This window comes from Ovis canadensis, chromosome 6 (assembly GCF_042477335.2).
Source record: "Ovis canadensis isolate MfBH-ARS-UI-01 breed Bighorn chromosome 6, ARS-UI_OviCan_v2, whole genome shotgun sequence".
NCBI classification, from domain to species: domain Eukaryota; kingdom Metazoa; phylum Chordata; class Mammalia; order Artiodactyla; family Bovidae; genus Ovis; species Ovis canadensis.
Genome location: NC_091250.1, coordinates 108089554 through 108110466, shown reverse-complemented (window position 1 = coordinate 108110466; position 20913 = coordinate 108089554). Strand labels below are relative to the sequence as shown.

Here is a 20913-nt window from a genome sequence, read left to right as displayed (position 1 = left end):
GAACCCACATCTCCTGCATTGGTAGGCAGATACTTTACCACTGAGCCACCTGGGAAGCCCTGCTTCAAGGGTACTGCCTTATTCTTATTCACTCTCTTCCCATAAAGCTCATTCCAGTTTCTACAGGGACAAGTGTTCCTAGGTTCATAGAGTTCCGGGTTGTCTGCGTTACTCATGACCTAAAACTCCTCCCTCCTCAAGAGGTTAGGTCACTTTGAGGATTGGCAAAAGCTGTAAAATCTTCAGAAGTAGTAAATATACCATCTCTCTTGATGTGATCCATGGGGACCCATTCCTACAATCAGACTGCAGGGGAAGAAGATCTGAAGGGATCATTTCATTCCTACCTTTTTAAATTTCCTTAAAAAAAAAATTTCAGTCATGTCACCTTATTTCCTCAAGGTAATTTTCAAGTTTTGCAAATGAAGACTCAAGAAAATGAGAAGGATGGTCTTCATGGATGACTCATGGTATTTAAAGTGTTGAACCTACCTGGCTTGGTCCCATTGCATGATAGACAATTAACCTTTAACTTGATCCCTTGAAAGAATATTTTGACTAAAAGAATTTTTAATTTCTTTAACATTTTGCCCACAGTATGAAAGCAATCCAAGCCCTAAATGTAACTAATAGCCCAGCAATCCAACCAATCTCTCTTTTGGGGAGTAAATAGAACATGCAATATCAGACAATTCATTTCTGAAGTTTCTATACATTCAGTGCTATTTGAAAAAAACTAGGATCGACAAAAGTAGAGCTTGAAGTCTCTCGTTGACTCACCTAACAGGCTTGGCAAAAGCTTTCTCTGACGTTCCCAAGAAGATGACTTCTTAGGTGTCCAGGTCCCAGTCACTCCACCCAACCTCCAATCCCAGTGCGGGCTAAGGGGTGTTGCCTAGTTCCCCTGGGCTATCCAGATACCACTCATTGCAGAGATTCAGAGTCATTAAATCCTGCCAGACTTGACCTGGAGACCTGGGAGGGGAAAGGCATTAGAAGAGACACTGAACCCAGAACCTTACATACTCCTTTCAAGACTCAGCAACACACACTGACTTAGCAAGGTTCCTCCAGGCCCTGGCTTTGATTCGTCATCCCCAGCCTTTGTAATGAGGGTGTTTCCCCAGCACAATTGAAAGGGTTTTGTCTCACTTCTAATCAAGGACTTCCCACAACCTCTAAAGTTTGGAATCATTCTAGAAAACACAGGTTCATCATTTGGGGCAGAATTTCTACCTTCATAGTTGTTTCTCTTTTATCAAATCTCTCATTGGCCAGTGGAGTGAGTGACTGTGAGATTGCATCAGCTTCTAAAGCCCTGTCCTTCTTCTTAAACTAATATCAACCTCTGTAGAGGCCACGTGGCGAAAGGAAACACTGAATTTCACACAAGAAAAAGAGACGAGGAGGACTTTCCTGGTGGTCCAGTGGATAAGAATCTGCCTACCAACACAGGGTACACAAGTTCGATCCCTGGTCCAGATAGAGTCCATATGCCTCGGGGTAACTAAGCCCATGCACCACAACTACTGAACCCACATGCTACAACTGCTGAAGTCCGTGCACCCAGAGCCTGTGCTCCACAACAGGAGAAGCCACAGCAATGAGAAGCCCATGCACTGCAACCAGAGAGTAGCTCCTGCTCCTCACAACTAGAGAACAAAAGGCCCAACAACCAAAAATAAGAATTTAAAAAAGTGCTTTTAAAAAGAGAGAAGGAGCCTGAGTTATTCATAGTAGTCTCTTTCTTGAGATGTTTCCTTCCCCTTAACATAATGATACTTCTATTGTCCTCATTTTTGCTACCAAGGTCCCATTCCTGATCACATTACTAGTGTGAGGCCAAGACCTCAAACTTTGTTTTCATTAGACCTAGAAAAACTTGCAACACAGAGAGGCCTTCTCTACCACGTGTGTGTGCAACTGCTGGGGTTCCACCCTCCCAGGGACATTTTTCCATGACATAGGATTCAGTGAAAGTTGCTCAGTCATGTCCAACTCTTTGCGACCCCATGGCCTCTTCAGTCCATGGGATTCTCCAGGCCAAAATACTGGAGTGGGTAGCCTTTCCCTTCTCCAGGGGATCTTCCCAACCCAGGGATCAAACCCAGGTCTCCTGCATTGTAGGCAGATGCTTAACCAGCTGAGCCACAAGGGAAGCCCATTCAGAAAAGATGCCCATTCAGAAAAGCACTGTCATATCTTTTTTCTTGCGAAAACTATTGGTTACTTAAATAAAACTGTATAGTATATAGAACTATATTTTTTCCCATTCAGGAGTGAAAACAAGTACTATAATTCTAGGGAAATTATAGGCAAATGGGATTGCTAGGCAGATTAGGAAAAATGACTTTAAATTAGTAGTAATTTCAGGGATGAAGTAAAAGCCTGCTTTTGAGTCTCTACCTATACTTTCTGTGAAAATAACTACACAGGATGTCCATTAAATACTTACTAACTTGTTTCCCCTTGGGTTCCTAATGGTCAGAGTGTTTGTTAAACAACAAATGAACTTGCCCCTCAGAATCAAAATTAAACATTGTACATCTACACTTTCCTTTCGGAAAGCTTTTGGTATTTTTTGACCTGACGGCTAGTAAATGCGATGATTGATGGATTCGTTGCTTTTATTACCTTCCAGACAGACTCTTATTTTAGGTGTGGTCAAAGTGAAAATATGAGGAATAATAAGCTCATAGGAGTAGTCCTTATCCTCTAAATTAGAACAGTCTAGCAGTCACTGGAAGTGCCCGAGACTGGAACTGTTGCTGTTTTAATCTGAAAATGACAACATAGAACACAGTCAACAGGCATGCAGCATTTTATCATGGGTGATGCAGCTTTAATTGGTATGCAGAAGGCATACCTATGGAATTAGTTCTTGGACTATAAGCCAATCAGATCACTTTCAACATTTCTCAGTGTTTAGTTTCATCTTATAATTAAGTAACAATGATCATTTCCTGGCAGCTAATGACTGGCTAGAGGAGTCAGAAGCTTCATTAGGTTTATAATTTATTAAATTCTAAGCTCCTCCTCTGCAGTGTTTCAAAAAGAGAAAGCAACCTCAAATTCCAAAATGATTAAAGACAACCTCCAACCATATTTCATTAAGTGTTCACTAGTTTGTCACAGGCTGACTTTATTATTTTCTGAGTTAACAACAACTGTATATTATTATATAAGCAGGAAATAATGATGTTGATGTAAATTTGATAGAGATCTATTAAACTATGTTAACACACACATACATGCATATGCTAAAACCAAAGTAGAGTGGATAGCTCACGCTTCCTTTAAGATTCTTTCTGTGACAATTTCAAACCCTTGACTATTCATTAATTTGAGCTGTAGCATACTCTTTTATTTCTTGCCCACGTTTTATGCATTATAGCGTTTGTGCACTTTTGTACCAGCACTGGTTTTATCAAATGTCATCTGCTTTTCTTTTCTGGAATCTCCTTTCCACATGCCTTGTGATAAAGGATGTTGAAGAGCTTGTTTCTGGAGCTTTCAGACTGCCTGAGTTCCAAACCTAAACTGCCAGGCAAGCATGATTTTTGTTATTTGGGTGAAGAGAGCTATAAAATTTGAAATTTTGCTGAAATACAAGCATTTCCCAACTTAAGCACAAACTGTGTTGCAAGATTTCAATGGTTAGTTAGTTACCTGGATTTTAAAGAATGCAGTGTGACCTTATTGAAAGGGGTCAAGACAGTCCCTACTTTGTGAGGTAAGGATTCAGGCAGCTATTATATTACAGCTCTAAAAACACATTCTGTGTGTATGTCTGTGTGTGTGTGTATTCAGTTACCCAGTTATGTCCAATTCTTAGAGATCCCATGGACTATAGCCTGCCAGGCTTCTCTGTCCATGGAATTTTCCAGGCAAGAATACTGGAGTGGGTTGTCATTTCCTCTCCCACGGGATCTTCCTGACCCAGGGATCCAACCTGGATTTCTTGCGTCTCCTGTATTGCAGGAGAATTCTTTATCATTGTCCCACCTGAGAAACTCAAGCAGCACACTAAGTGCTCTGTAAACGCTGGTTTTTCATTATTATTGCCTCGTGTTCCACTTGGTTCTGCTATAGGAAACAGACCCAAGAAACTAGTGGAAGTGAAAGTTGCGACCCCATGGGCTGTATAGTCGATGGAATTCTCCAGGCCGGAATCTGGAGTGTGTAGCCTTTCCCTTCTCCAAGGGATATTCCCAACCCAGGGATCAAACCCAGGTCTCCCACAAGGCAGGTGGATTCTTTACCAGCTGAGCCACCAGGGAAGCCCAAGGATAATTATGAGTAATATGGATAATATCAAGGTGACCCCGTGAAAGCTTAATCCCCATTCACCATTCTAAAACGTGAGACTAGGAGACTTTCTAACAATCTTAGTGATGGTCCTGCCTCATGACAAAATCCCCAGCTAAAATGGTCATAGAAATCATCCATGTTATACTGAGTGAAGTAAGTCAGACAGAGAAGGAGAAATATCATATGACATCCATTATACGTAGAATCTAAAACCAAATGATACAAAATGAACTTGCTCTCAAAACAGAAAGATACAGAGATCAAATTTATGGTTGCTGGAGGGAAGGATAGAGGGAAGGGATAGTTAGAAAGGTTTGGATGGACGTGTACACACTGCTATATTTAAAGCAGATAACCAACAAGGACCTACTATATACATAACAGAGGGAACTCTGCTCAGTGTTATGTGGCAGCCGTGATGGGAAGGGAGTTTGGGGGAGAATGGATACATGTATATACATGGCTGAGTCCCTTCACTGTTTACCTGAAACTATCACAACATTGTTAATTGACTATACCCCAAAACAAAATAAAAGCTTTTTAAAAAAATGTGGCAAATTTTCAATAATTGTTGTGTGCGTGTGTGCTAAGTCGCTTCAGTCATGTTCAACTCTTGGCGACCCTATGGACCATAACCTTCCAGACTCCTCTGTCCACTGGATTCTCCAGGCAAGAATACTGGAGTGGGTTGCAGTGCCTTCCTCCAGGTGATCTTCCCAACTCAGGGAAAGAAGTCCCCCCCAAAATAAAGAAAGAAACCATCCACGTGGATACACTTATCACTTTATCATCTCCTGTCCTCTCTTCAGCCCACTGCAGTCCAGCTTGCATCCTCAGCACTCCTTTGCCACGCTCCTCTCACAGCCGCATCATTCTCTGTTTGCCAAGCTCAGTGCTTTGTGATCGTCTCATGGGATCCCAGCAGCATTCAACACACATGGCTGTTTGCTCCTTGAGAAACACTGTCCTTTCTCGACTTCCACAACACCACATCCTACTGAGTTTTGCCTCCCAATTCACTGACAGTTGTTTTTCACCTGCCTTTGCTGAGTCTTCCTCCTCTCAAGCTTGCTGTGCCTCGGGGTTTGGTCTTCACATCTTTTCTCTAGTTATACTCTCTCTGATGAGTGAATCCAGTCCTGCGACTTTAAACAAACACTTTTTATATGTGGATGACTCTCAACTTTCTCTTCTCAGTTCTGACCTCTCTCCTGGACTCCAAATTCTTATATACAACTACCTACCCAGATATCTGATTGGATTATCAAAAATTTTATGTTTGAAAGGACTTCCCTGGTGGTCCAGTGGCTAAAACTCCACACTCCAAATGCAGGGGGCCCAGGTTCGATCCCTGGTCAGGGAACTAGATCCCATACGTCACAACTAAGAGTTTACATGCCACAGCTACACATGCCTTGAGCGCCACAACTAAGACCAGGGACAGTCAAATAAATAAATATGTTTAATAATATGTTTGAAATAGAACTCTTGCTTCTGCTATTCCCTGGCACCCCCACCCCTATCCTCCACACCTGCTGCTTTCCAGCTTTCTCCATCTTAATTCCTTCCTTTAACCTTTTATTCAGTCCCTCAGTAGGTTGCACGCGTGTGTGCATGCTAAGTTGCTTCAGTCGTGTCCAACTCTTGTAGCCCACCAAGCTCCTCTGTCCATGGGATTCTCCAGGCAAGAATACTGGAGTGGGTTGCCATGCCCTCCTCCAGAGGATCTTCCCGACCCTGGGATTGAACTCTCATCTCCTGCGGCTCCTGCACTGCAGGCAGATTCTTTTACTGCTGAGCCACCAGGGAAGGTCATGTGATGCTATCTCAGAACTCTGTCTCCAATCTCAACACTTCAGCCATCTCCACGGCCACCCGCCTAGAACAAGCCACTGCCATATCCTCAGATTAGTGTAACAGGGTCCTCATTGGTTTCCCTGTGCCTACACATGCCCTTATATAGTCTAATCCTCAGAAAGGAATCTCAGTGTTATTTGAAAGGAATCAATTAAAAAGTTTGTTTTCTGACATGTACACACTGCTATGGGCTTCTCTGGGGACTCAGCAGTAAAGAATCTTCCTGCCAATGTGGAAGATGCAGTTTGATCCCTGGGTCGGGAAGATCCCCTGGAGAAGGGCATGGCAACCCACTCCATTATTCTCGCTTGGAGAGTCCCATGGACAGAGGAGCCTGGTGGGCTACAGCTCATGGGATTGCAAAGAGTCAGACATGACTGGGCGACTAAACAACAAACTTCCGCATGCATGTGTGCATGCGAAGTCGCTCAGTCATGTCCGACCCTTTGTGACCCCATGGACTGTAGCCCACCAGGCTCCTCTGTCCAAGGGACTCTCCAAGCGAGAATAATGGAGTGGGTTGCCATGCCCTTCTCCAGGGGATCTTCCTGACCCAGGGACTGAATCTCGATCTCCCTCATTGCAGGTTGATTCTGTACCATCCAAGCCACCAGGGAAGCCCTAATACACTGCTCTATTTATTTATTTGCTTATTTTTGGCCATGCTGAGTCTTTGTTGCTACATGCGGGTTTTCTCTAGGAATACCTTACCCATCTTATTTACCACTGCATCTCCCATATAGAGGGAAACGCCTGGCTGGTGGTGGGTACTCTGTAAATATCTGTAGAATGAATGAATGATTTCTAAGTGTAAAAACAGCGGGGGCAACGCTTTAGTTGTGGCACATGGGCTCAGTGGCTCCAAGGCCTGTGGCATCTTCCCAGACCAGGGATAGAACCCATGTCCCCTGCCTTGGCAGGTGGATTCTGATCCACTGGCCACCAGGGAAGTCCCTCAAAGAAATCAATTTGATAATACTGTTGCCTTGCCTAAAATCCTCCAATGGCCTCCTGCTACACTTGCACCACAATTCAGTTCCTTACTGGGGCCTATGAGGCTCTTCACCATGTGGCCCCAGCCTATGTTGTTCACGAGGCTTCAGCCATACTGGCCTTTCATTTCCTTCAACAACCTAAGATTGTTCCCCCCTCAAGGCCCTAGCTCTTGAATTCTCCCCCTGCCTGGAATGCCCCACACTTCCATATGGCAGGTTCCTTCTTCTTATTTAGGTTTTAGTTCAAAATTCACCTGATCTTCTCTGACCCTCATACCTCAGGTAGCCCACCAATCTCTATCATATGACCCTGTTCTATTTTTTTTCACAGCACAAATTACTATCGGGAATTATCTTCTCTACTTATTTGTTTACTTGTCTATTATCTACGTGATCCCATGAGAATGTAAGGTCTATAAAAACAAATACCTTACCTTTCTTATTTACCACTGCATTTCCCATACAGAGGGAAACACCTGCCTTGCAGTGGGTACTCTATAAATATCTGTTGAATGAATGAATGATCTCTAAGTGTAAGAGCAGTTTGCAAATTCTATATAATGACCCACTGGAATTCAACAATCAATCCAAATAATTTAGGAATTCATCCTAAATCCTTGTTACTGCCACCATCAGCTACAGAATACAAACAATAGAGAATCCTATACTGGAGGGGACCTCTGCTGCTGCTAAGTCGCTTCAGTTGTGGTATTGTTGGTATCGAAGTTTGCAGTTAAGATTTGTCCGAGTCCCATGGATGGACACGAACAATTAGTGTTCAGACAAGTTGGATTACTTTTAAGGGAACAGATGATCCACTGTCCCTAAAGAGGCAAATTTTAAAATAATCTCGACCTAGAGATAGAAAATCCCATGATCATTTTTACCACTGGAAGCACTGTTCACTTGGAGTGATTTTTCTTTCTTTGGATTTCCTAGTGTTGTGGATTGCGTGATTGAGGATTAGCCCTACTGGGGGCTACTGTTGGCCCTACTACTTCCTCATCATAACTCTCTTATGCTTTAGTCTGAAATCTACGTGATGCCTTCCCTGCCCTCAAACTATAAGACGTTGACTCCTACACAGTTATGAAGCACCTCTGAGTACACTCTACCCCTCTGCTCCACCTCCTTCATTAACAAAAAGGAAGGTTGGACTTCCCTGGTGGTCCAGTGGTTAAGAACCCACCTTGCAGCGCAGGGGACGTGGGTTCAATCCCTGGTCTGGGAAGATTCCACATGCCTCGGAGCAACTGAGCCCGTGCGCCACTACTAGAGAGCCTACCCATTGCAACTATGACCCAATGTAGCCAAATAAATATATTTAATACAATGAAAGACCAAGGGGTTTTTCTGCAGGTAAAGCAATCTGAGTGACACCCAGACTCAACTGAGCCTTCAGCAAAGATTTAGTGACCACATACTCTGGCCAGGCACTGTGCTAGGCTCTGAGGGAAGAAGGTGAACAAAATGAACACAGTCCTTGCTCCTAAGTTGCTCAAAGTCTTTTTGTTGTTGTTTTTCAGCTGCTTAGTCATGTCTGACTCTTCATGACACCATGGACTGCAGCAGGCCAAATTTACAGTACCATGTGGTTGGTTGTAGGTTAAACAAAGATGAGGATACTCACCAACTTTAGAAAGGGGAGGATGAGCACTCTAGAGAAGTAACCTGTGCCAATATAGGAGAGAGGAAGCATGTGTGCTCAGGCAGTGGAAGTGGATTGGAATGTGAAGCTGGAAAGAAGCAGCTGGTCAGATACAAGGCTGGAGAAGAAAACCTTGCATACTGTGTGTAAATCTTGACTTTTATCCCGAAGGCAATGTGGAGTAAGTTATTCAAGAGAGGGATACCCAGAAGGAAAGGGAGGAGGGGAGCAAGAGAGAGGGGAAAGGGAGAGAGGTTATCATTGTTGATAACGGGAAGATTTGTCTCAGGTCCCCCAAAGAAGAATGCTCTCGTGTATTTCATTTTGGCATGGGTGCATGACCAAGTGGCAAGCTATCTAAGGTTATTTGGGCTTTGTTTTTTTTTTTTTTTTTGAAAACAAATAATTTAAGGCCTACAGTTTTTCATGGAAATTTTAAACCATATGTTTGCTAGCACTTGTGAGAGCTGGACCATAAAAAGGAAGAATGCCAAAAACTGATGCCTTCGAACTGTGGTGCTGGAGAAGACCCCTGAAAGTCCCTTGGACAGCAAGGAGATCAAACCAGTCAATCTTAAGGGAGATCAACCCTGAATATTGACTGGAAGGACTGATGCTGAAGCTGAAGCTCCAGTATTTCGGTCATCTGATGTGAGCAGACGACTCACTGGAAAAGTCCTTGATGCTGGGAAAGATGGAGGGCAGAAGGAAAAGAGGATGAGATGGCTGGACGGCATCACCAATGCAACGAACATGAACTAGGGCAAACTCCAGAGGCTGGGTGTGCTGCAGTGTACGGGGTCGCAAAGAGTTGGACATGACTGGGTGAATGAACAACAACGAATGAGAACTTACTGTGGGGTGAACTTACTGAACTGTAACCTTACCACCACTATAGTTTGCAAATTATTGTGGCTTCCTAGGAAGGCAAGGATTTGACTGATCATCTCATTTAATACTGGAACTGCATCCCGGGGCACTGAATGAACTAGGAAGGTGACATGAAACTATTTCTGTCTACTCTCCCTGCACCATGCAAGGATGCCTGAATTATTGAGCAAGGTTTCCGTGTCAGCTTTGGTCAAGAGGACCTTTTCATTTCCAACAATGATGTATATGTAATGTCACTGTACTGAGGTCAATGTGGAGACAATATCATAAATCATATACTATTATTCTTTTTAACTCAGAAAACAAATCCCTTACAGACTAGTTCAATTCTTTTTTGTTTTTTTGCAAATATATCACCTCTCACCTGGCTTTAATTCAAACAATCTTTCCAACATTCAATATTATTATTAAATCCAGAAAGGATGTGAGGCGGTTCTGAGACATGCAACAAATACAGTTTACTCCATATTGGTTCAGATGTCCTTTTAACACACTGATTCATGTCAAACACTTGGTTCACATTTCTGTCTAGCTCCTTCAAGCCCAGGCCAACTTAAGAAACATCCTCTAGAAAACGTGACCCAGGACACCACATTTTAACAGGGAGTGGTAATGGCCCCTGCTGGGAATTCTCATGCCCCTCATCCACTCTTGGAAACCTGAACAACAAAACAGACTCAAGGCTTTTCCGAAGTTACTCAGGCTGGAGCGAACGTGGCTCACGCTTAATCTCCTGGGAAACCCAGAAACTTCCCAAGAATGAAGTTACGGCGACAAAGCGCGCAGCCGAGTGAACCCTGGGGCTGTAATATCCTTTCTTTTGCAGACAACAGCGCTTCAGTGTCAAAGCCACAAGACCAAGGGCGAGCACAGCATCCAGAAGAAAGCCTCTCTCGGGGACTCTCGCAAGCCCATCACAGATGGGCGGGCCTGGACGAGAGGGCAGAAGCCCGCTGAGACCTCGAATGCGGAGCACTGTCTGCAACGGCTTACCCTTCTGGCAGTCTCATGAGACATGAAAGGGAGAAGCGAAGGTTTTATAATACTTTTATTTATGTATTAAAACTACCAGGTAACTCTTTTAGAATATCCATTTGTCTCCTACATAAATGTATATTTTTAAAATATTTGATTAGGGAAAACAGAAATTAGCTACCTTTGAACATCAAAATGAATTACAAATATTAACAGTCTGGGAATGAAAAACAAACAAAACTAAACAAGAGTTCCTCTCAGAACTGGACCTAACCTTTCTACACCCTAGAAAGAAAATGCAGACTCCTCAGAGAAGGTACCTCTGAGCATCCAGGGAAATTATTTGCTCCCTTCCTGCCCAGCCCCTCCCCAAAGTTCTCTTATTTCAAATTCCAGGAGTGTTCTTTCAGTTTCACACTACCAGCTCACACAGCCGGCCCAAAAACACTTTGTTTCATGCAAATCTGAAGCTAAATAGGAAACAATGCAAAAAAAAAAAAAAAAGAAAGAAAGATTTTAAAGCATATATTTAAAGACCATAGTTCTGTATCTTGTTTGTCAATTATCAGGAAAAAAAGGTCTTTATTTTAAAAATGTTCAACTGGATAATTTTTAAAATATCACCATTCTTAAAAGAAACATTTGTGACCGTTGGGGTGAGAAAATATAGAATGTTCTTGCTAAGTCCTTGAAAAGGTCCAGGTCATCATTTGGACTACACTGTATATGAGGAATTCTAAGTGGGACCCCAGTGCTTTCCTTCCCTCTCCCTCCCCAATAAGCTCTGTAGCTAGGAGTTAAGCTTTATAAACTGCTAAGTGACCAGACAGACAGATTGGCTCTGCAAGGTAGTGAGTGTTTCTAATTTGACTCATGCTTATGGTCTTTGACCTTAACAGTCATCTGTGGTCCAAGTGCCATCAGACATTCTGAAGGATGGTGTACTCAGTGATAAGCTTAGACATTCAGACTCGGGTTGACTTCTTGCTTTGCTGTCCGCAGACGTGGGAAAGCAGGAGATATGGGCTGTAGAAAAGGAAGGAAGCAAGAGGAAAGGGAAAGAAGAGAAATAACCAAAATATATTTCTTGAAGACCAAGTATCACAAACTTGAGTCATTAAAGAAGTTAAAAGCAGAAAATACATCTTATACAGCGCTCTTTCCACTAAAATAAACAAATAGAGCACTAAGAGAGTAAACAAAGGCAACTGTAAATCAAAACCCTCTGCCTAATGCATCCCCCAGTTTCTTTCAGAGAGCAAATGCCAGTGAGAAATGGGTATTCAGGAACCCAGACACCACAGAGGTGAGTCATCTTCATTAGAGAGATAAGATCACCTGGCCCTCTTCAGTAGCTTTAATAGCTGAAGGCCCTCCATCTGATTCTGATTCTCAAAACCATAAACTGAGAAGGGAAATCTCCTCTGCTTTTAGCCATCATTACCCACAATTTAAGCAAAGATAACATTTGCTCCGTTGCTAAGTCACATCTAACTCTGGGACTCCATGGACTGCGGCCCGCCAGGCTCCTCTGTCCATGGGGTTTTCCAGGCAAGAATACTGGAGTGGGTTGCCATTTCCTCCTCCAGGGGATCTTCCTGACCCACAGATTGAATCCCAGTCTCTTGAGTCTCTTGCATTGGCAGGCGGAATCTTTACCGCTGCGCCACCTGGGAAGACCAAAGACAGCACAGGGAATTATAAAAATATTCAGAGCCATCAATAAGATTCACATGCATTCTTTGCTGGCAGACTCAGTTCTCCACGGCTTCCTTCCCTCCACCAAAGGAAAAATATGCCTTCCTGGTCCCATCTTTTGGTTCCTTCTCAAAGACCCTGGAATATAACATCTATTTGCTTAAAGAGAGTTCTGGAGAGCTAGAGAAGATTTATCTGCCTGTGGGAAAGGGAATTAGCTGAACACCTAATGGAAACTTTGGTAGGAGGACTACGGTGAATGGTTAAATATTTACAACATAAGAACCAGTTCATTTGAAAACAAATGTACAAGTGCTGGCTTCGTTCCCTGTCTCAGGAATCAAGAATGTTCCCTTGCTGAGAGCCTGCCATTTTGTTGACATTCAAGTAAGAATCAACTTCATGAAAAGAGGGTGGGAGTGAGCACAGGAACAGTCCTGCAAAGCGGTGTTGTACCAGCTGAGTTCACTGTGATGTAACTACCCTTTAAATGACAAATTCCTAAAGAAGAAACGTCTAGGAAAAACCATGGATAATTTTGACATTAAGTACCGGAGTGCCCCCATGAAAACTCATCAGTCTACTCATCTAAATGTCCCTAACCAAACAGGATACAAAGAATGTAAGAAGATCTAAATTATATCAAATCTAAACAAAATACTGAAACTATATTCTTTAGGCATCTGAAACCTGTATCCCACCTAGGGTGGAAGGAAAAAGAAATAATAGGGGGAAGCTTCACTCAAACCACTGTATAAATAAACAACCCCCAAGACTCAACATTCCAAGTCAGCTTTGGTGCAAAGGCGGTGGTTTGGGGATTAGGAAAGTGTGCAAAATGCTTCTTATTAGAGATCCTTCTCTGTATTGTTGGTGTTTTGTCTCATTTGGTGTAAGTCAGTTGAACTCTGAACTGAGATTTCGGGAGCATCAGTCAGACATCCTCAGGTATCTTGCCTGCAACAGCTCACGTGAACTGGCATTTGCAGTTCCTAACTTACTAGTGACAGGTGTAGGCCAAGTGTGAGGCTCTCCCAGGGTGCTAAGACCCCGTCCTTGATTGACAGGAGGCTTAAAACAAACAAACAAACAAACAAACATGGAGAGCATAGGAGGCTCTTGGAGATGCAAAATTGAATTGTTGTTTAGTCGCCAACTCATTTTGCGACCCCATAGACTGTAGCCTGCCAGGCTTCTCTGTCCATACTGGAGTGGGTTGCCATTTCCTGCTCCAGGGGATTTTCCCGAACCAGGGATCGAACATGCATCTCCTACATTAGCAGGGGAATTCTTTACCGCTGAGCCACCAGGGAAGCCCAAAAACTAAAGGAGAAAACCACAAAAATCCCATTGACATCAGCTTTATTTTTCTGGACTTTCTCCATCAAAAGAGACTATCTGGCATTTTGCACTCCCTTTCAAGGGCTGAATGCTGAAGGATTCTCCTTGGGGTCACCCTAGTCCCTTCACATCACAAAATGGTGCAGATAAGGTGCTATTTGCTAGCAGAATCTTAGCTAAGAGGGCTGAGGACTGACCCAGGGAAGAGTGGTCCTTCATTTAATCATCTGCTTGTGGAACAGAAGTAACTGCTGAATAAGATTCATTAAAGATGGGGAAATGCCTCCAGGTTATGATGAAGGACAGAGAGTTATGGGGTTCCTTAGCCTGATGACCCCACACTCCCACCTTCTCACTGCTTCTGATGCTGGGCATCTCCAAAGAGTCTTCTGTCCTTTCAGCCCTGCCTCCTTCCCCATTTGCATCTATTAACCCCCTGCAGGCAGGCTTTGGAGTTCACAGTTGTTCAAACTGCTCTTTGTCAAGTAACAATCCCAGCTGCCTCTCCTCAGTGTCCTCTCCTCAATGTGGGTACTGCTAACCTTTTCTGCCCCTTCAACTTTCTCCCTTGCCTTCCAGAATAGCCTGTTCTCATTACTCCTCCTTGTGGCCTCTAAATCCCAAGGTACATGGCTCTCCTTTCTCCACTGCTTCTGCTCCCTTCTGCAGGATCTCATCATTCTCATCTATAATGATCACCTTTCTGTAGATAATTCCCAAATCTATATACATTGCTTCAGACTCTTTCTCCGGCTTTGTCCCAGTTGCTTACTAGACACTTTCACCAGCTGAGCCTTACACCAGTTCAAGAGCAAAGTCATCATCTGTATTCAAATGAAAAAGCCCCAGATCCCCCTCCTGAATAGCCTATTTCTACTAACGACCTCATGATTCAACAAGTCAATCATTTCCAACATCCCTTCCAATTAGGGATCAAATCCAGGGTCTATCCTGACCATCTGGTGCTTTTCATTCCTGGTATCACCATCCTAATTTAGGTCTTAGATGGCACATATGATAAAGCAAGTGGGGTAAAAGGTCAGTAATCCATGAATCTGGGTAAAGGATACATGAGTGTTCTGTGAGCTATTCTTACTCCTGCAAATTTTCTATAATTTCAAAATTATTTTCAAATAAATAGTTACAAGATTTTAAAGAACTAAACTCTCATATCTGTATTATTGATAAGCATGGAAGCCCTGCACACTGCAGAGAATAAAAAAATATTTGAGGAATGAATGTCCAATGCAAAAACCTTCTTAAATTTAGTACCTGCTTAGGCTTCCCTAGTGGCTCAAACTGTAAAGAATCTTTTTGCAGGAGACCTGGGTTCGATCCCTTGGTGGGGAGGATCCCCTAGAGAGGGAAGAGGCAACCCACTCCAGTATTCTTGCCTGGAGAATTCCATGGATTCAGGAGCCTGGAGGGCTACAGTCCATGGGGTCACAAAGAGTCGGACACAACTGTGACTAACACTTTCACTTAGGTAACATTCATGTTCATGACATTCAACTTTCCATGCTTTTGAACATACTATTCCTAAATTCAGCTCAAATCATACTAAAGTGAAGGTAAATTTGAGGACTTCATGATACAACATTTATGTATACAAATATGTATACTTACTATAAGAAAATAATATATCTACAAACATATATGCGTTTATTAGTATTAAATCGTCATTCTAACACCTCACATTTTAGTGCTAAAAAATTAGCATTCCACAGGACTACCCAGGTATTGTAAACTTGGCTATCATTTTTGCTTTTTAATTATTTATTAACTTGGCTGTGCTGTGTTCTAGTTGTGGCATGTGGGGTCTAATTCCCTGACCAGGGATGGAACCCGGGCCCCCTGCACTGGGGGCACAGGGTCTTAGCCACTGGACCACTAGGGAAATCCCAACTGTGAGATTCTATGTGCTATGTATATTACCATACGTGAAATAGATGACAAGGCCAAGTTCGATGCATAAAACAGGGCACTCAAAGCAGGTGTACTGGGACAACCCAAAGGGATGGGATGTGGAGGGAGATGGGTTCAGGATGGGGGATACACGTACACCTGTAGCTGATTCATGTCAGTGTATGGCAAAAATGACCACAATATTGTAAAGCAGTTAGCCTCCAATTAAACTAAATAAATTTTTTAGAAAAGAAATAAAGCACTTTGGTTTTGTAAAAATATATATATATATTCTATGTGCTAATTGGTGGTTAAACAAACAGAACAGATGTGAGCCAATTCCTATAACTCAAAACATACCATCAGGCTGAGACTATTATACCTTGAAGTGAAGTGAAGTGAAGTCGCTCAGTCGTGTCTAACTCTTTGTGACCGCATGGACTATACAGTCCATGGAATTCTCCAGGCCAGAATACTGGAGTGGTAGCCTTTCCCTTCTCCAGCCACTATACCTTAGAGAACTAAATTCTTTGATAAGTCAAACAAAAGACCCCAGGTAGTTAAATTCCATTTCTGTAATGCAGTGAGGTAGTCAAACATATTAGCACAGGTCTATAAGGTTGAAGTCTGAAAAATCTGACTGTGGTCAAAGGTAAATTTCCTTAGGTAACAAGAACTTTCTTTAATCCTTTTATCAGTGTATTATTATTCTGACAAAGTATCCTCACAATGTCACCAGCTTGGACAGAAAAATATTCAGTTAAAATATTTAAATATCATAAAAACACCAACATGGGCTATTATTTGAAGCAAATAAATTATTTAGGGAAAAATAGAAAAATTCGGTCCACCAGGTCAGTTCTGTAAACACAGCTACATTCTGCTGTATAATAATAACAGCTGCAGAAGCTGCCATTATGAACCTCACACTATGTGCTCTGCTCAGTTCTCAATGTCTCATATGCCCTCAACCTTCTTACTCATCCCATAAATTCTATGAGGTAGGAACTAGCCTTACCTTCACTTCACAGATGATGACATTGAGGCATTTTGGTCAAGGTCTAGTCCAAAGTAGAACTAGGTCTAAACACTGTCAACTGGCTGCAAAGTCTGTGCTCTTATTTAGATAAAATAAAAACTGCTCTGATTCAACTGTGAAGGTGATTTTTAAATACACATTCACCTAACTTTTACTTCCTGAGATTTCCTACCAGTTCACATTGTTTCTATTACCTATTTAGCTTTACTCTCGGTTGTAGGTTAATTTCTGCATTGCATACATGCAAAGTCACCTCTAGCCCACCAGGCTCCTATGCCCATGGGATTCTCCAGGCAAGAATACTGGGTTGCCTTGCCATCCTCTAGGGGATCTTCCCGACCCAGTGATTGAGCCTCTTCTGTCTCTTGCATTGGCAGGTGGGGTTCTTTACCACTAGCACCACCTGGGAAGCCCCAATTTCTGCATTAGAGAAACCCAGTTCAGTTCAGTTCAGTCGCTCAGTTGTGTCTGACTCTTTGTGACCCCATGAATCGCAGCACGCCAGGCCTCCCTGTCCACCACCGTCTCCCGGAGTTCACTCAGACTCACGTCCATCAAGTCAGTGATGCCATCCAGCCATCTCATCCTCGGTCGTCCCCTTTTCCTCCTGCCCCCAATCCCTCCCAGCATCAGAGTCTTTTCCAATGAGTCAACTCTTCGCATGAGGTGGCCAAAGTACTGGAGCTTCAGCTTTAGCATCATTCCTTCCAAAGAAATCCCAGGGTTGATCTCCTTCAGAATGGACTGGTTGGATCTCCTTGCAGTCCAAGGGACTCTCAAGAGCCTTCTCCAACACCACAGTTCAAAAGCATCAAGTCTTTGGCGCTCAGCCTTCTTCACAGTCCAACTCTCACATCCATGCATGACCACAGGAAAAACCATAGCCTTGACTAGATGGACCTTAGTCGGCAAAGTAATGTCTGCTTTTGAATATAGTATCTAGGTTGATCATAACTTTTCTTCCAAGGAGTAAGCGTCTTTTAATTTCATGGCTGCAGTCACCATCTACAGTGATTCTGGAGCCCCCAAAAAGAAAGTCTGACACTGTTTCCACTGTTTCCCCATCTATTTCCCATGAAGTGATGGGACCAGATGCCATGATCTTCGTTTTCTGAATGTTGAGCTTTCAGCCAACTTTTTCACTCTCCTCTTTCACTTTCATCAAGAGGCTTTTTAGCTCCTCTTCACTTTCTGCCATAAGGATGGTGCCATCTGCATATCTGAGGTTATTGATATTTCTCCCGGCAATCTTGATTCCAGCTTCTTTTTCTTCCAGTCCAGCATTTCTCATGATGTACTCTGCATATAAGTTAAATGAGCAGGGTGACAATATACAGCCTTGACGTACTCCTTTTCCTATTTGGAACCAGTCTGTTGTTCCATGTCCTGTTCTAACTGTTGCTTCCTGACCTGCATACAGATTTCTCAAGAGGCAGGTTAGGTGGTCTGGTATTCCCATCTCTTTCAGAATTTTCCACGATTTATTGTGATCCACACAGTCAAAGGCTTTGGCATAATCAATAAAGCACAAATAGATGTTTTTCTGGAACTCTGTTGCTTTTTCCATGATCTAGTGGATGTTGGCAATTTGATCTCTGGTTCCTCTGCCTTTTCTAAAACCAGCTTGAACATCAGGGAGTTCACAGTTCACGTATTGCTGAAGCCTGGCCTGGAGAATTTTGAGCATTACTTTACTAGCGTGTGAACTGGTAGGCAATTGGTGACTACAGATGGTGACTGCAGCCATGAAATTAAAAGACGCTTACTCCTTGGAAGAAAAGCTATGACCAACCTAGATAGCATATTAAAAAGCAGAGACATTACTTTGCTGACTAAGGTCCGTCTAGTCAAAGCTATGGTTTTTCCAGTAGTCATGTATGGATGTGAGATATGGACTATAAAGAAAGCTGAGTGCTGAAGAATTGATGCTTTTGAACTGTGGTGTTGGAGAAGACTCTTGAGAGTCCTTTGGACTACAAGGAGATCCAAGAAGTCAATCCTAAAGGAAATCAGTCCTGAATATTCATTGGAAGAACTGATGCTTAAGCTGAAGCTCCATACTTTGGCCACCTGATATGAAGAACTGACTTATTCGAAAAGACCCTGATGCTGGGAAAGACTGAGGGCAGGAGGAGAAGGGGATGACAGAGGATGAGATGGTTGGATGGCATACCAACTAGATGGACATGAGTTTGAGCAAGCTCTGGGAGGTGGTGATGGACAGGGAAACCTGGTGTGCTGCAGTCCATGGGGTTGCAGAGTTGGACACGACTGAGTTACTAAACCGAACTGAATGGATTTGGTAGGCAAAGAAACAAGATTATTGTTTTTAAAACAGGATTTATGATCCAGGAAGCAGGAAATATGGGAGGGTTGATCCTTTCAGAATTCCAAGCCAGAATATTAGACTCATAAACTCTCACAGCCCCATGGGATGCCCAGGTTCCTTTTAGAACAAGCCACCAAGCCACTGTTTGACCCTGACTCAAGGCCTCTTCTATTTTTAAACAACTGTAATTGTTGGAAAAGTCTTCTTAAGGTCAAACCTGATATCCGCCTCCCTGTAGCACCTGTCCATGGGTCCTTGTTCTGCCCTCTGGAGTCTAATCCTGCTTTTGCACAGTAATCCTTGATGTACGGAAAGGGAGGCACCACCCTTTGAGTTTTCTCTACTTTAAGATAAATATGCCCAGCTGTGATGAAGTTTGAGCCTTAGATTAGCATGAGATTCACAAAGTGAAGGCTTCATCTTCCTCACTTGATGCACCATTCACATCTTATTATCTTCTATTTGTTTTTATTCCAAGCTACATCACATGGCTTGTGGGATCTCAGTTCCTCAACCAGGGAATGGAAGCCAGGCCCCAGCAGTGAAAGCCCTGAGTCCTAGCCACTGGATCGCCAGGGAATTCTCACTACTCACATCTCACAGGTATTTGAAGTTGAGGGACCAAACAGTTCTTTGAATCTACTGCCTGATCAAAACTTCAAATCCCAGCTAATCCTGCATTTTACAGATTCAACTCAGTTCATGCTATATCTATCCAATATCTTTCAGTTGACTGCATAATTATTGGAAGAAGAAGAGTTGGCCATGAACACCTTTCCTTGGTCAAAGATCCTCTATGCCAGGGTGCCTCCCCGTGGTCCCTTCCCTTTGCTCCTTCACATGGCACCACCAATGAGTTCGTCCTCAATTCTCTCTAAAATTCTTAGCTGTAAAAGAGCCTCGAAGCAGCAGGATGATGATTTATTTTCAACTTCAAGCAGGATTTGTAAACACCGTGATAAACGAGGAGAGGCCCCCAAACCGCATTCCTCTAGCAGGTCCTCTTAAATGGAAACACACAGCGTTTCAGCATCACTTGGCATAAATCATTTGTTTCAAAGCAGGGCTGAACTTCCCCAGCATTCCTGTTGAGCACCTTTCTCATCTGAAGCCCCAAAGAGCACATATCAGTCGAAATCACAGGTAACTGACCTGAACCTGTGTCCTAGAAGACTGGACAGCAGAGACTTCAAATCCATTAACTACACTTTTGGTTGAAAGTTGCACTTGCCATACACACTAAGTAAACGAACTTTTTTAGGCAACAGATGAATTTTTTTTTTTCTTTTTTTTTTATTCAGTCTCCGTAGAGACTGTCAAAAATTGCCAATGCCGACTATATTTCAAGTCGTCATGGCGGGGTATTGGGAAAAGTTTTCAATTAGCAATAATCGCGCCTCGGATAAACCTCATTGGCTACGATACTGCCACTGCGCAAAGCTTAACAGATGAATTTAGACATGTTTTCAAATGTGCTTGACCCTCCTGTGGTCTCGATCTTTTCTCCCTTAATGGAGCCTTCATTCCCCACCCTGCTCCCCTTCTCGGCCAGTTTTCTCCTGGGCACCCTGATGAGGTCAGTTCATCTCAGAGCCAACAGGCATCTCTCTAGGGATGACACAGAGATGAACTCAATCTTTTCTGGAAAAGGGGAGGGATTGGCAGAGGTCAACTGCAGAAAAACCATCTGGATCCACTCACAGCCCCACTGCTGAAGGCCCCCAGCTCAGGACACAACCCACCCATGAGCTCCCTAAACCCCGGAAAAGCATCTGCAAACAGAACTTGGCTTGTGGCATGTTTCAGTTGGCCTGCTCTGTGTTAGTATACACGGTGCTTTCAGTTTGAACACTAAATCATCATTTGGGATATTTCACATAAAAATCCAGATTTCTGGCAACACTGGGTCTGCATTCCTTCATAA

General features: G+C 43.1%; 1 protein-coding gene and 1 non-coding gene across 3 annotated transcripts in view; both read right to left on the bottom strand.

Annotated features, from left to right (window-relative positions):
* The window catches only part of SHROOM3 (shroom family member 3), a 330073-nt gene that overhangs the window by 121881 nt on the left and 187279 nt on the right, over positions 1–20913 (bottom strand). The window lies entirely within an intron of this gene.
* On the bottom strand, positions 20291–20431 carry LOC138443040 (U4 spliceosomal RNA). Its single transcript, XR_011257967.1, has one exon. It is a non-coding gene; the product is annotated as a U4 spliceosomal RNA (small nuclear RNA).